The sequence below is a fragment of the Bidens hawaiensis genome, unplaced genomic scaffold, assembly GCF_021521415.1.
Source record: "Bidens hawaiensis isolate Kalapana, Puna unplaced genomic scaffold, B.hawaiensis_p1.1 tig00027580_1, whole genome shotgun sequence".
In the NCBI taxonomy this organism is placed as follows: domain Eukaryota; kingdom Viridiplantae; phylum Streptophyta; class Magnoliopsida; order Asterales; family Asteraceae; genus Bidens; species Bidens hawaiensis.
Window position 1 is genome coordinate 281658 of NW_027494472.1, and position 11958 is coordinate 293615.

Here is an 11958-nt window from a genome sequence, read left to right on the forward strand (position 1 = left end):
ATAAGCATTAAAAGATAACTATGAAAGCAATTTAATATTTTATTTTATTATAGTCTTTTACTTCATTATTCAATTATATATACGAATCTTAAACTGCTTTTATTTTTTTTAATGGCCAACAAACATATAATGCCTAGGTACTTCGTACGGGGTGATCTAACGGCAAAAGATCACCGACAGCTGTCCAACCCGGCCGTACGAAGCCTTTAAGTGCCTCCAAATTATCTCTAGTTACGAGGAAACTCCACACGCCTGAAGATCCATTGGTGGTAAAACCCGGACTCTCTCATGATTGAATTGAAAATCACAAACATTTTAGATTTCCTTCGTTGAGCTACCCATCAACCTTAAACTATTAAATAAGTTATATATTAAATATAATATTTTTTATATATTATTGTTTTTTGGACCGGTAGGGGAGAAATCTACAAAACGAACATGTGGAGCTGTGAACTCTTGGTCCTCCACTCCTCCACATGCAATATTTTAGCCCATGCATTATTTGGTCATGTGAAAATTACAAAAAATTGCATACTCTCTCTCTACATGTATTAATAATTAAAATTAATTTAAAATGCATTATTGAATAAATAAATAAAAAAGACAAAGGAACATATATAGGTGTATGTTTGGATTTTTTAATCAATCACATACTTGTCTTTTCTCATTATTATGGAAGCATCATAGTTAGGTCGGATCAAGTACTAATACGTGACATCAAATTATTATAATTAGTTTAGAATGCATTAACTACTGATAAATTAACAAGTGAATTTTAAAAAAATAACATATATAATTGTATCAAATAACTCCGATAAAATTCTTTTTATGTGTTACAATATCTCATACTTGTTTCTATGTGCTATTTACGTATCAACTGTTACCGTTTAAACAAGCATATTTAAAAGAACAACTCAAGTAAAAATAACATTAGATCATCACTTGTCATATTCAAACCAAAATAAAATAGTGGCATAAACCATCCCAAAGATAGGTTTTTATTCAAATGCATACTAAAAAAAAACTTTGTTTCAAACTATCACAATCATTTACCAAATTCTATACAAAAATTACCAATACATGATAACATCCTAAAAACTTCACAAAATGTAGAACATAATAATATCATGGCTTACTTTTAGCAACCCTTAGACCTTCATCATCGGCTAAAATATAACCCGAAGCCGATCGTGGCCGGTAAACAATCGATTCAGAAACCGCGCATGTTCGTTTACACGACGAATACATGCTCACCACAAATCGCTTTGAGTTCTTACCACCTTCCATCTCAACATTATTATTATTATTAATTATTATTATCTTTTGAACACTCAACAAAAGCCGCTAAAAATGGGTCGTTGTTGAAACTCCGGCTGCTTCTATACTTCTTCATCGCGGGAGATTGAGTAGCCACGTGGCTTGATGGCGGTAGAGGGAGGAGGTTTTGTGTTGATTCATTGTTTTTGTTGGTGTTTTTGGGATTCCGGATATTGTTCCCAAGAGAAGGGGATTCTAAGGTAGTGGAGTGGGGTCGGAGGGTCGTCGGCGATGGTTTCGGAGAAGGAATAAGACTTGCTCCGGCGGGTGGGTCGCCGGATATCCATGGAATTAAGATGTGTTGGTTAGTAAAGACAAATTAAGGTGTTCTCATATATGGATACTATATGTAAAGGTTTTATTATATTTATAAAATGAAATTAATGTCCAAGGGTGGTACATAGATGTCTTGGCTTTCATGTGACACATGTGTTGGATTTGTATTTTTAAGTTTTTTATTTAAAGAACATAGTAATATACACAAATATACATGTGTAGGGTTTCTTGAATATAGTAACTAGTAAGTGTTTTGAATAATTGATTGTATGAAGTATGAAGGTTAAAATTGATATGGTGACAAAAAGTTGATGAAAATCTTTTAGATGTATGAAAATACAAAAATATGATGTAGGTATGGTAAACTTTTCATTTAAATCCTAGCAAAAATATATTTATTAATTATTTAATATACGTAATAGTTGGCACTAGTTTAGTTTTGTTGTATACCTTTTCTAGAGAAGGTCTAATTTATCACCTGTGCTAGCAGCCAGAGGTGGTGGTATCAGTGGTGGTGGTGTGGCCGGAGGTAGTGGTGGCAACCAGAGGTGGTGATCGTGGCGGTAGGAGGTGGTTGCCGTGGTGGTGCTGGTGATGGTGGTGGTGAAGGATGAAATGAAATGAAAAAAATATATATATTGAAATGAGATTGCTTATGAGATAAGTGATTCCATTTTATTGAGTAACCAATCACATGTGTTTTTTCATTATCTGGCAAGGGTCTATATCATTCCGCCTTTGATTTTTCATACCGAACAATACCTAATTGTTTAGATGATTTTAAAGGTTATCTCAACTCGAATTTGAATTCCATTTCAAAATTACCCGAACAATAGCCTAACAAGTACAATAAAAGTAAAAAATAATAAAAATAATAATCCAATAGCATAAGCTATTGTTATGTAGTAATAAAAATCGAGAACACAATGTACTATTTTAAATTAGGTTTGCTATGAAGGGGACGGGATATCATGTGAGTAGCAATAAACTCCTAAACAATATCATTTTCAAGATTCCATCACACACCTTATTATCCAATGATGTTGATAGCACATTGGCACTAGTGTCAAGTGTCAACATAATAATCATAAATAAATATCTAACCAGTTGACAATTTTAAAGATTAACATGTTACTATGTTAGTGAAGCAAATATCAAAATCCACCATGAAATTTTAATGTATACTTATTAATTTTTGATAAAAGGATGAAGTTTGATTGAGTTGAACTATCAAGAAGTCTTTATTGTCCTAAAGATTTCATTCCTATTCCTAACAAGCTAGTCGTAATTTATTATTGTTTTTGAAGTCATAAATGATTACAAATACCCGAGAGGCGAGTGATTGACAAGCAGGTGTGGCGATGAGAGATTAGGATAGCAAATGAGACAATGAATATGAAGTAGAATGTGTGTAGAGGGCCTGGGTTGAGATGAGCTCCTTGAAAATCAACTTTTTTTTAATCAGAATCTACTTGTTTTACTTAAAAAATAATAAATGATGAGCATAGCATACGAACTCGGGTAACTTTAGTGTTTAATGCAGAGGCTGCGTGGATACCAACCCAACTAAATCAACTATGTGTCTTTTTTTTCTATTACTCAAATTACAAATTACATATAAAATAACTCTTGAGCCACTTGATTCATTAGCGCTCATGCATATAAATGATCATAAGGAATTTGGTCTATAATAGTTTGCTTTTTATATAATATTCCTTCTGATTGAAGGATCATTTGACATAAAATGCCAACAACTAAACATCTTACGTTAAAGCGACATTTTCATCTTTAAATTATATAAATTTTTATTTTTTTTAATTAATATATGTTTAGAAAACCAGGCACGGTCCTATTCCTAAAATGACCATTGGGCCCAGACCTTAAACAGGTTTCAAATCAGCTCTAAAAGTAGCCCATGTTTTAGCCAGCTTCGTGCAAATTAAGATTAGTATAGGACTATATAGAGGTGCACAAAAAACCCGAACCCAGAATCGAACCCGAAAAAAATACCCGGAACCGATTTTTGTTATACCCAGATTTTTAATACCTGAACCCGTACCCGACCCTACCTATAAGGTACGGATAGGGTATGCATTTCAGTACCAAAACCCGTACCCGGAACCGGACCCGATTTATACCCGATAATACCCGAAAATCGGAACCGGTTCCATACCCGGAACCAGGTTTTTCCAATACCCGATACTTGGTTTTTCAAATACCCGAAATTACCAGAAAAATACATGAAAAATACCGAAAAATACCCCTAAAATTGTAACCCCTTAAAAAATCCAATCTTTACCCGGAAAAAAACCCAAAAAAAAAAAAAACAAAACGCATGTTTTTCATTACCCGGACCTGAACCCGGTTCTATACCCGACCCGAACCCGATGTATAGGGTACAGTTTTTAGAGACAATACCCGGACCTGAACCCGACCAGGGTATTACAAATACCCGATTTTTCAATACCTGGTCTTACCCGAACCCGGTTCCATACCAGAACCCGGGTATTTGAAAAACCCGATTTGTGCACCTCTAGGACTGTAGGTCCAAAACAATTTTTGACGCAATCAAAAACACCAAACACAAATTATAAACAATGGCGTGCTGGGTATAAAGAAGCCCATCCGTTCATCAACTACTCGAGATTGGCTTGCTAAAAGTTGGAATTGAGTCGAGCTTAAGAGAGCTTGAGTCAGGGCCCGAGTCTAAAATTGTGTTAATAAACTACCCTGAGCTGAGTTTCAAACATACATAACATAATAAACATAAATTTACAAAATAAATATTATTATATATAAGATTAAGATAAAAATAATTAAATACTATATTATGTTATATAAAAAAATAACCATAATAAACATGCATGTTTAACCAATAAAATTAAACAAGTCGACCGCCATCCAATTATCAACTTGTCAACCAATCACAACCTTGTTTAACCGCCTATATAACCTGTTTACGCTTAAAAAGTTGATTATAGCCCACTAAATTGTTTGACTCGGTTTAGACAAAATGAGTTAAACATGTCATGTTTACATGAATTTAACTGTACGCAGGTTAGTCTTTGCCACAAAAGAATACACGGGCCTTTTCCAGAATGATTCGTCAACCCAACACGATTCATACCCATACTTTGCAATGCTGATCATTTCTTCTCATGTTTCAACCGGAACAAAGATTCCCATGCTTTCCACATACGAACACAACACATATGTTCAGCGTCTGAATTCAGGCATTGTTCATAGAATATCGAGTCAGTAAACAGTAACACGAAAATGAGATTAATAGATGCCAAAATTATATCATATCATTCTGCTAAACACATACTAATCAGATATCAAGTCTTTAGGCAAAAGCGCTATAAGGTGTACCATGTTCTCAAAAGGCTCAAATAATCTCTAAAAACTGCATCATAACTCAACAGTAAATGATGATGTATTTCTAAACACCGATAACATAACAAAACTAAACTTTATCATCTATTTTATCGTTTACAAGTGGAGTCATCTCCAAGCGAGAACGTGGGGTCCGCGGAGTACGAGGAGTTCCCGGTAGTTGGTTAGCAAGCCTGTGTCTAACATACCCGTAAAACGTGCATCCCGCAAGTGTTATCGCACACCCCAAACGCGTTCATTGGAGAAATCGGGTTCTTAAATATCATCCATGAAAATGCAACCGCAAATGCCACCTTTACAGACAACAAATCATCTTTAGTTCCAACAGATCAAACAGGTCAACTTTAAAACCGCGTAAACCTCTAAAATCATTTTATTTAAAAAAACTATATTAATGTTGGTAATCATAATGAACACATTTATATTCTTATTTTTACAAACAAAAGGCGTTTTGGCCATTTGGGTCAACCCAACCCGTTTGACCAACACTAAAAGATGTAAAGTGGATTAAGAGGATTTGGTAAATGAATACCTTAAGATTTCCAGCAACATTGAAAGTGACAGCGGTTGTTGAATGAATGACATAGAATATGGAGAAGTTCAGGCAAAAGGCGGTTACTCCTGAGCCAATAATGATTATGAAGGCCGACATAGGATTGGGATATGTCTGAATCCACTGTAAAACTCCGGTTCCTTCTAGAAGAAGTGCGGGGACTGCTAATATCATAGTTGCAAATGGTGCCATATAGTATACCGTGTTTATGCTGTCAAAATAGAACATCAGCATTAGGCATAAATCATAATAACTATCGACTCCAAAGATATAATGTTTCAACTTTAATCAGCCATTATGTTAAAGAACTTACTTTTGAAAATCATGAGGAGAGTAAGTTTATAATCAAATAATGTTTCAACATTAATCAGTCTTTTATGTTAACTGGGCCCTTATTTGATTTAAACTTATAATGCATGGCCTTAATAATTGATTTTATAAGTATATCCTAGGTAGAAAATGTACTGAAAGTAACGTTATTTGTACATGAAATTTGCACCAAGCAGAATCCTCAAATTGTAAAAGTTGTAAAATATCATATTTTCCCAAATCACGCATGCTTTGTATATATATAGATATAGATGATGAGCATACATGTGATCTTAGTCCGTAGACAAATGGCATTACAAATTAAAACCATATATCAATAAATGGTCTCACCTTTTAAGAATAATCTAACTTTACATTTTTGTACTTTCATTTTTTCACAAGTTGCATGGTCTTTCCGAATTTAGAAGTCAACAGGAATTACGCAAAACCATTAGTCAGTCACAAGAAAGCATAACCAACAAAATGAAGAATTAGACGGATCCCATTTTTGTTGGATTTGATGAAACGTTAAGATAAGTCTGACACACACATATACATATGTATGCTTATGCAAGTTTGTATGTATATATGCAACTACGCATATAATTAAATATGTGAATAGGGTGTTCAAGGAAACCAATTTTAAGCAAAGCACCACAAGAACCAGATAAACACATGTAAATATCAAGCCATAAGCATAAGTAAAAATGGTTATTGAAGGGGTAAACAGTGAAGTATAAAGAATACCTGTCAAACTTATAACCATGAAGCAAAGACTCTGCAAGAATCGTTTTTGTTGACGTGGCAAGACAGCCGAACAAAGCAGCACAAAACCCGAACACATTAAAACTAAGTTCTGTAACAGAAGTAAGAAGAATCCCACCGACAATCGGAACAAGAGAAGCCCAAATCCTCCAATCGAAGTACTTTCTCCACACCACCCACTGCAAAATGACTGTTCCAAATGATTTAGCATCAAACACCTGCTTGAATATAATAATATTTGTGCGTTTCATTATTCATCTAACCTGTCGTTGCAGGCGTAAACGACTTGATAGTTTGCATAAACGAAACAGGGATGTAGCGTAAGCTGACATTTCCCAAAACTATGTTGATACAAAACACGAACGACATTGGAAAGATTCTTCTCCATCGATCTTCAGGTTCGACGGATATAAGCGGTTTGACTTTTAGCACTTTGATCATCACATAGGCACCAATTGAGGAGCAGATAAAGTGGACACATGACACAGTCAGAGGGAACTTAAAATCAAGTTTCTGAAAGTGAACAAAGATTTACAAGATAAGGGCTGGGCTGTATGGCCTATTTCAGTCTAATACTCATACAACCCTAGAAATATAAATAAATAAAAAAAGAAAAGAAACCTGAAAGATCCATTTGTTGATGATGATGACGGCGACATTGAAAGTCCACCATTGGAAGATGGCGAATACGGATCGGAAGACACTCCATGAACACAATCGGCTTTCCTCCATTACTATTATTATTATTTCAGATCCAAATTAAATTAAATTAAATTAAAACATCTATATATCTATACCCAAGTGAAAGAGGATGATTTTGTAATCAACATGATTATAATTATGATTGTGGATTTGGCTCTGTTATGTTATTAGGCTTTCTCTTTTCTTTTTCCTCTTCATGCCACCCCTACCCTACTTCTACTTCTACTTCGGTGGGTCACACCCGACTATTGTAGGCAACCTGGTGGGATTAATTCGTATATTGTAGGTCTTATGCGGTTTATGTTCATCCACATAGGAGCAAACAAATCAGGCCCGTTTAATTGTATTCTTAAGATCCAAGAACCAATCATATTGTAATATAAACGGGATCTGAAGTTTGTCTGGGGAAGCACTTAAACTATACGAGATCCGAAGATAACAACCTCAGGTAAAGTTGTTAGGTTGTATTGAAAGTTGTTTTGTTTTCGTCTGTTAAAGTGGCCATCTTAATGGTTTACTTACTCGAGCGAGCCAAACGAACGAGGTAATGAGCGAGGCAAACGTGTGGGCTCCCCTCAACTCGAAATTTAAATGACCTGAGTTAACTCGACTCATTTACTTAATTGGTTTTGAGCAACAATTATTCAAATGAGTTTGACAGCATGGTTGATTAATATCAATTCAATCAACAACTTGATTTGTGACCAAAATGTATATTATTTACGGCCAGTTGGTATAATAACACAATTTTACAAGATCAAAAATGTGGTTTTGGAGGAAATTGTAAAGATTGTTGAAACGCCCCAATTCAGGTAGTTTCTCATTCGATTTACTCACGAGACATATCTCTCAAATTAGAGAAATTCATTAAGTATAAGTAGCAAAAACATAATATAGGTGGTTAGATATAACGACCTATTATAGTTATAGTTTATTTTTAGGGCCCCCAACTATATGTATACCCTATGTGCTACGTGCCCGCATATTTTTTATTCATATGCTTCAATAAAGCTATGATATTTTATAACATCGCATATACACATATTCACACACAACTCTAAGGCTTATGCCTAATCAATTTTATAATCTTTTGGTTTTTCAATGAAATTTGTGATGTTTAAGTAAATTCATGTTTTGATATTTCGATATTTCATTCACCTTAAAGATGGTTTTACGTGAAGGGTATGTAGTAACCGGAAGGGGGACACACTTATTTTTCGAACCCTTAACACCAAGGTTTATAAACCTAAGGATAAGCAATGCGTATAAATCCTAATCAGACACAGGACCTGGTTGCTTACCTGGAGGGTTCGGAAAGGGGAACTTATTAGGCCAATACATACCACACCAAACGTCATACGAACCATCACTTTTAGTCGTTAAATGTGACCACTTTCCTTTGTGAATAGAAAATGGTTGCACTTCTACTCTTATAATTGCATACAAGTTATGGTGGTTCATGCAACGTGTGATTCCAAGATTCAATGTTTATATTATGGTTTCTATTGAAAAATCGAAAAGTCATGGTGATACATGACCATTCGATTTTAAATTCGATTTCCTTGTTCATATTAAGTGGGTACTGGATATTTCAATTTTAAACTTGTTTATGAAAAAGTATTTTTTTTCTCTTAAGATTGACTTGATTGCTATTGGAATACGAAAACCCATGGTGGTTCATAGATACTCCAACGACAATCTAGCACCATATGGATTTTACTATCAAAATAATTTACGTAATTCAAAATTCATATTTATGTTTCCACGTCTCATGGATGTTTTCCCGCTTCGCAGCGTGTCTTCCCGATTTCCTCGTTGCCATGCTAGAAACTCAAACCGTCGAATGACCGCTCAGATCACTAAGCAACTGATTTAAACCATATAGACTCTAAAATACTTTTAAACCGATTTGTAACCATTATGTCTTGTCATATTAATTTATGGTTTATACCCTTAGTGTATTTTTTTTACAAATTTACGACAATTAAACCAATGATATTTTTGGTACTTAAAGCCCAATCAAATCCCAATTTCGTTATAAGTCTTGTTAATATTTCGTTATAATTAATGAATATTATCTTTAACAACTAGGAACTTTTGTTGGCGTATCCCGAGGAACTCGACCGTTCTTATGTTAATTTATATCATCATCTCGTTTTCGTTAATCCACTCGTTAAGGTGAGTTTACATACCCCTTTTTTTCCATCTTTTATATTTTGGGGGTAGCATGTACCTTATTCACTTTTACTCATGTTTTATTATCACATCTATTCAAAAGACAATTCAATATATGTTTATGTGTGATTATTGCATGCTCTATGATTATATTCTATGTGCTTAAATGTTTATTTTATGTTTGGTGGTTGGTATCTCATCCTCATCTATTCTTATATTGTATGATCATACATTTACCCAAGTACATTGATTTTGTATCAATAAGAATGGTTCCACATATATTTAGTTGTTTATATTTTCATATGAATTGTAATGCTTATCATTAACATATGAATTTTGATTTTATCTATATATATCTACACTCAAACTTATGTATTCTCACCAATATTCATATTGACAAACTCTATTTTTATGCATGCTACATGTTCAAGTATTTGATGTAATCAAAATCGAAGATAGTTAGTTGGCCTTAGGATATTTATTCAAAATATGTATTTGATTTGATTATTTGAAATTGTGTACTTGTTTTGATGTTAATGAATTAAATAATTATTGTCACTTTAATTAGTGTCTTTTGAGCTACTGTCCAATCAACACGTTATGCCCGGCATGTTCTGCCGCCTTTGGTCGGGGTGTGACACTTTGTAGTATCTTACATTCACTAGACCTGACATCCCATATGCGGTCCAGCAAATCTGTTTGTTTATGCATGCCCCAAGGGAACCTCACTTCACTTCTTACGTTGGGTTCTTCTTTATCTTTGAGGCACCATCGATCATGGCATTCATATCCTCCCTTTTAAATATGTTTCACTCACTATGTACGCTGATGCTGATTGGCGAGGATGCCCTGACTCACGACGCTCTACGTCGGGTTATTGTGTTTTTCTCGGTACCAACCTCATCTCTTGTTTTTCAAAATGCCAACCTACCATTTACAGATCTAGTGCCAAGGCTGAGTACCGGGGTGTTTCCAATGTTGTCGCAGAAACAAGTTGGATACATAACCTACTGCTAGAACTGTATGTCCCAGTTCGTCAAGCGACTATTGTTTATTGTGATAACGTCTCTGCTGTTTATTTATCCGGTAATCCCGTCCAACACCAACGCACCAAACATATGGAAATCGATATTCATTTTGTTAGAGAAAAGGTCTGTGCTGGTTCTGTTCGTGTTCTTTGTAACGCCCTAATTCCAATAAATAATAAATAATAAATAAAGTGTTACAAGTTATTTTAATTATCGTGCCATGAGAAGTCGTTAAATTAATTAGATAATATATCGATTATGGATAAGAGTAAGAGGGGTTAATGGACTTGGGTGAGATTATGGGCCAAAAGCCTTTGGGATTTGCCTATTAAAACCCTAATCCTTATCATTCCACCATCAATTTCCCAATCATTGGCACACATACATACACAACAAAAAAAACCCCTATGCACCTATTTCACCTTTTGTCCATTCAAGTCCTAATCCATCCAATCTTCAAGGTATGTTTATGTTGGGTTTTAACAAGATTATCAAAGTGATAAAATCCCTATTTTACCAAAAACGCAGCGGAAATTAGTTTTAAATTTTGTTAATTTGATATGTATAAAACCTATTTTACACATGCGAAACCCAAACCCGGATCCAAATACGAAATACACACTATCAAACACATGCATGTCACTATAAGTACATGCATGTTAAAGCTACCTTTCAAATCCAAGGAAGAGGATGGAGATGATGATGAAGAAGGCAAGAACTTGAATATGAAGCTCCTCAAGCTAGCATACCCCAAGCATTCCAACAAACACCACTTGTAGCTACGATTTCCACACTTGTATCTTCTCTTTGGTTCCTTTTTCCTTGGCCGTCCAAAGAGAGGAAGAGAAGAATGGGTGTAGAGGATATTTCCTCTAGTGTACTTGTTCTTACTCTTGGCCCTTCAAGAGAAGAAGAGAGGAGTAGAGAGAGTTTTTTTCTCAAGTATTCTTGTGTTTTATGTGTGTTGTTATGAGAAAAATGAATGAAAGAACCAAGTAGTCTTTCAAAATTATGGCACCACCCAAGGCACCAATCAAAAGCATTGCATGTCTCCACTAGTTGAAAGATAATAATAAAATAAGCAAAAGGAGAGAGGGGGGGGGGGGGCGGCCACCCTCCTTCCATTCTTGTTTTATTATTTTCATACTTTCCAAATATATATGTACCTTGCATTGTGTCATACACAATGCTTTGTGTTATACACACTTATATTGTGTCATACACAACAATAACACATTGTAGGTAACATGCTTTCTCTCAAAGTATAAATCACCCATATGATTTATTTCACAAGTACATTTTATTTGGAAACCCCTTTCCAAATAACTCAAGTGTTAATATTCATTTGTTATGATCATATCATATATAAACAAATATTATTGGTGTTTGTCTAGCTTGTTATTGGGTATGACCCGACTTGAATCATGACATACTAGC

The 11958-nt window shown here is 34.6% G+C and overlaps 1 pseudogene; it reads right to left on the minus strand.

Annotated features, from left to right (window-relative positions):
• Window positions 1-4870: 4870 nt before the first annotated feature.
• Window positions 4871-7392, minus strand: LOC143575684 (UDP-galactose transporter 1-like; annotated as a pseudogene).
• Window positions 7393-11958: the final 4566 nt, after the last annotated feature.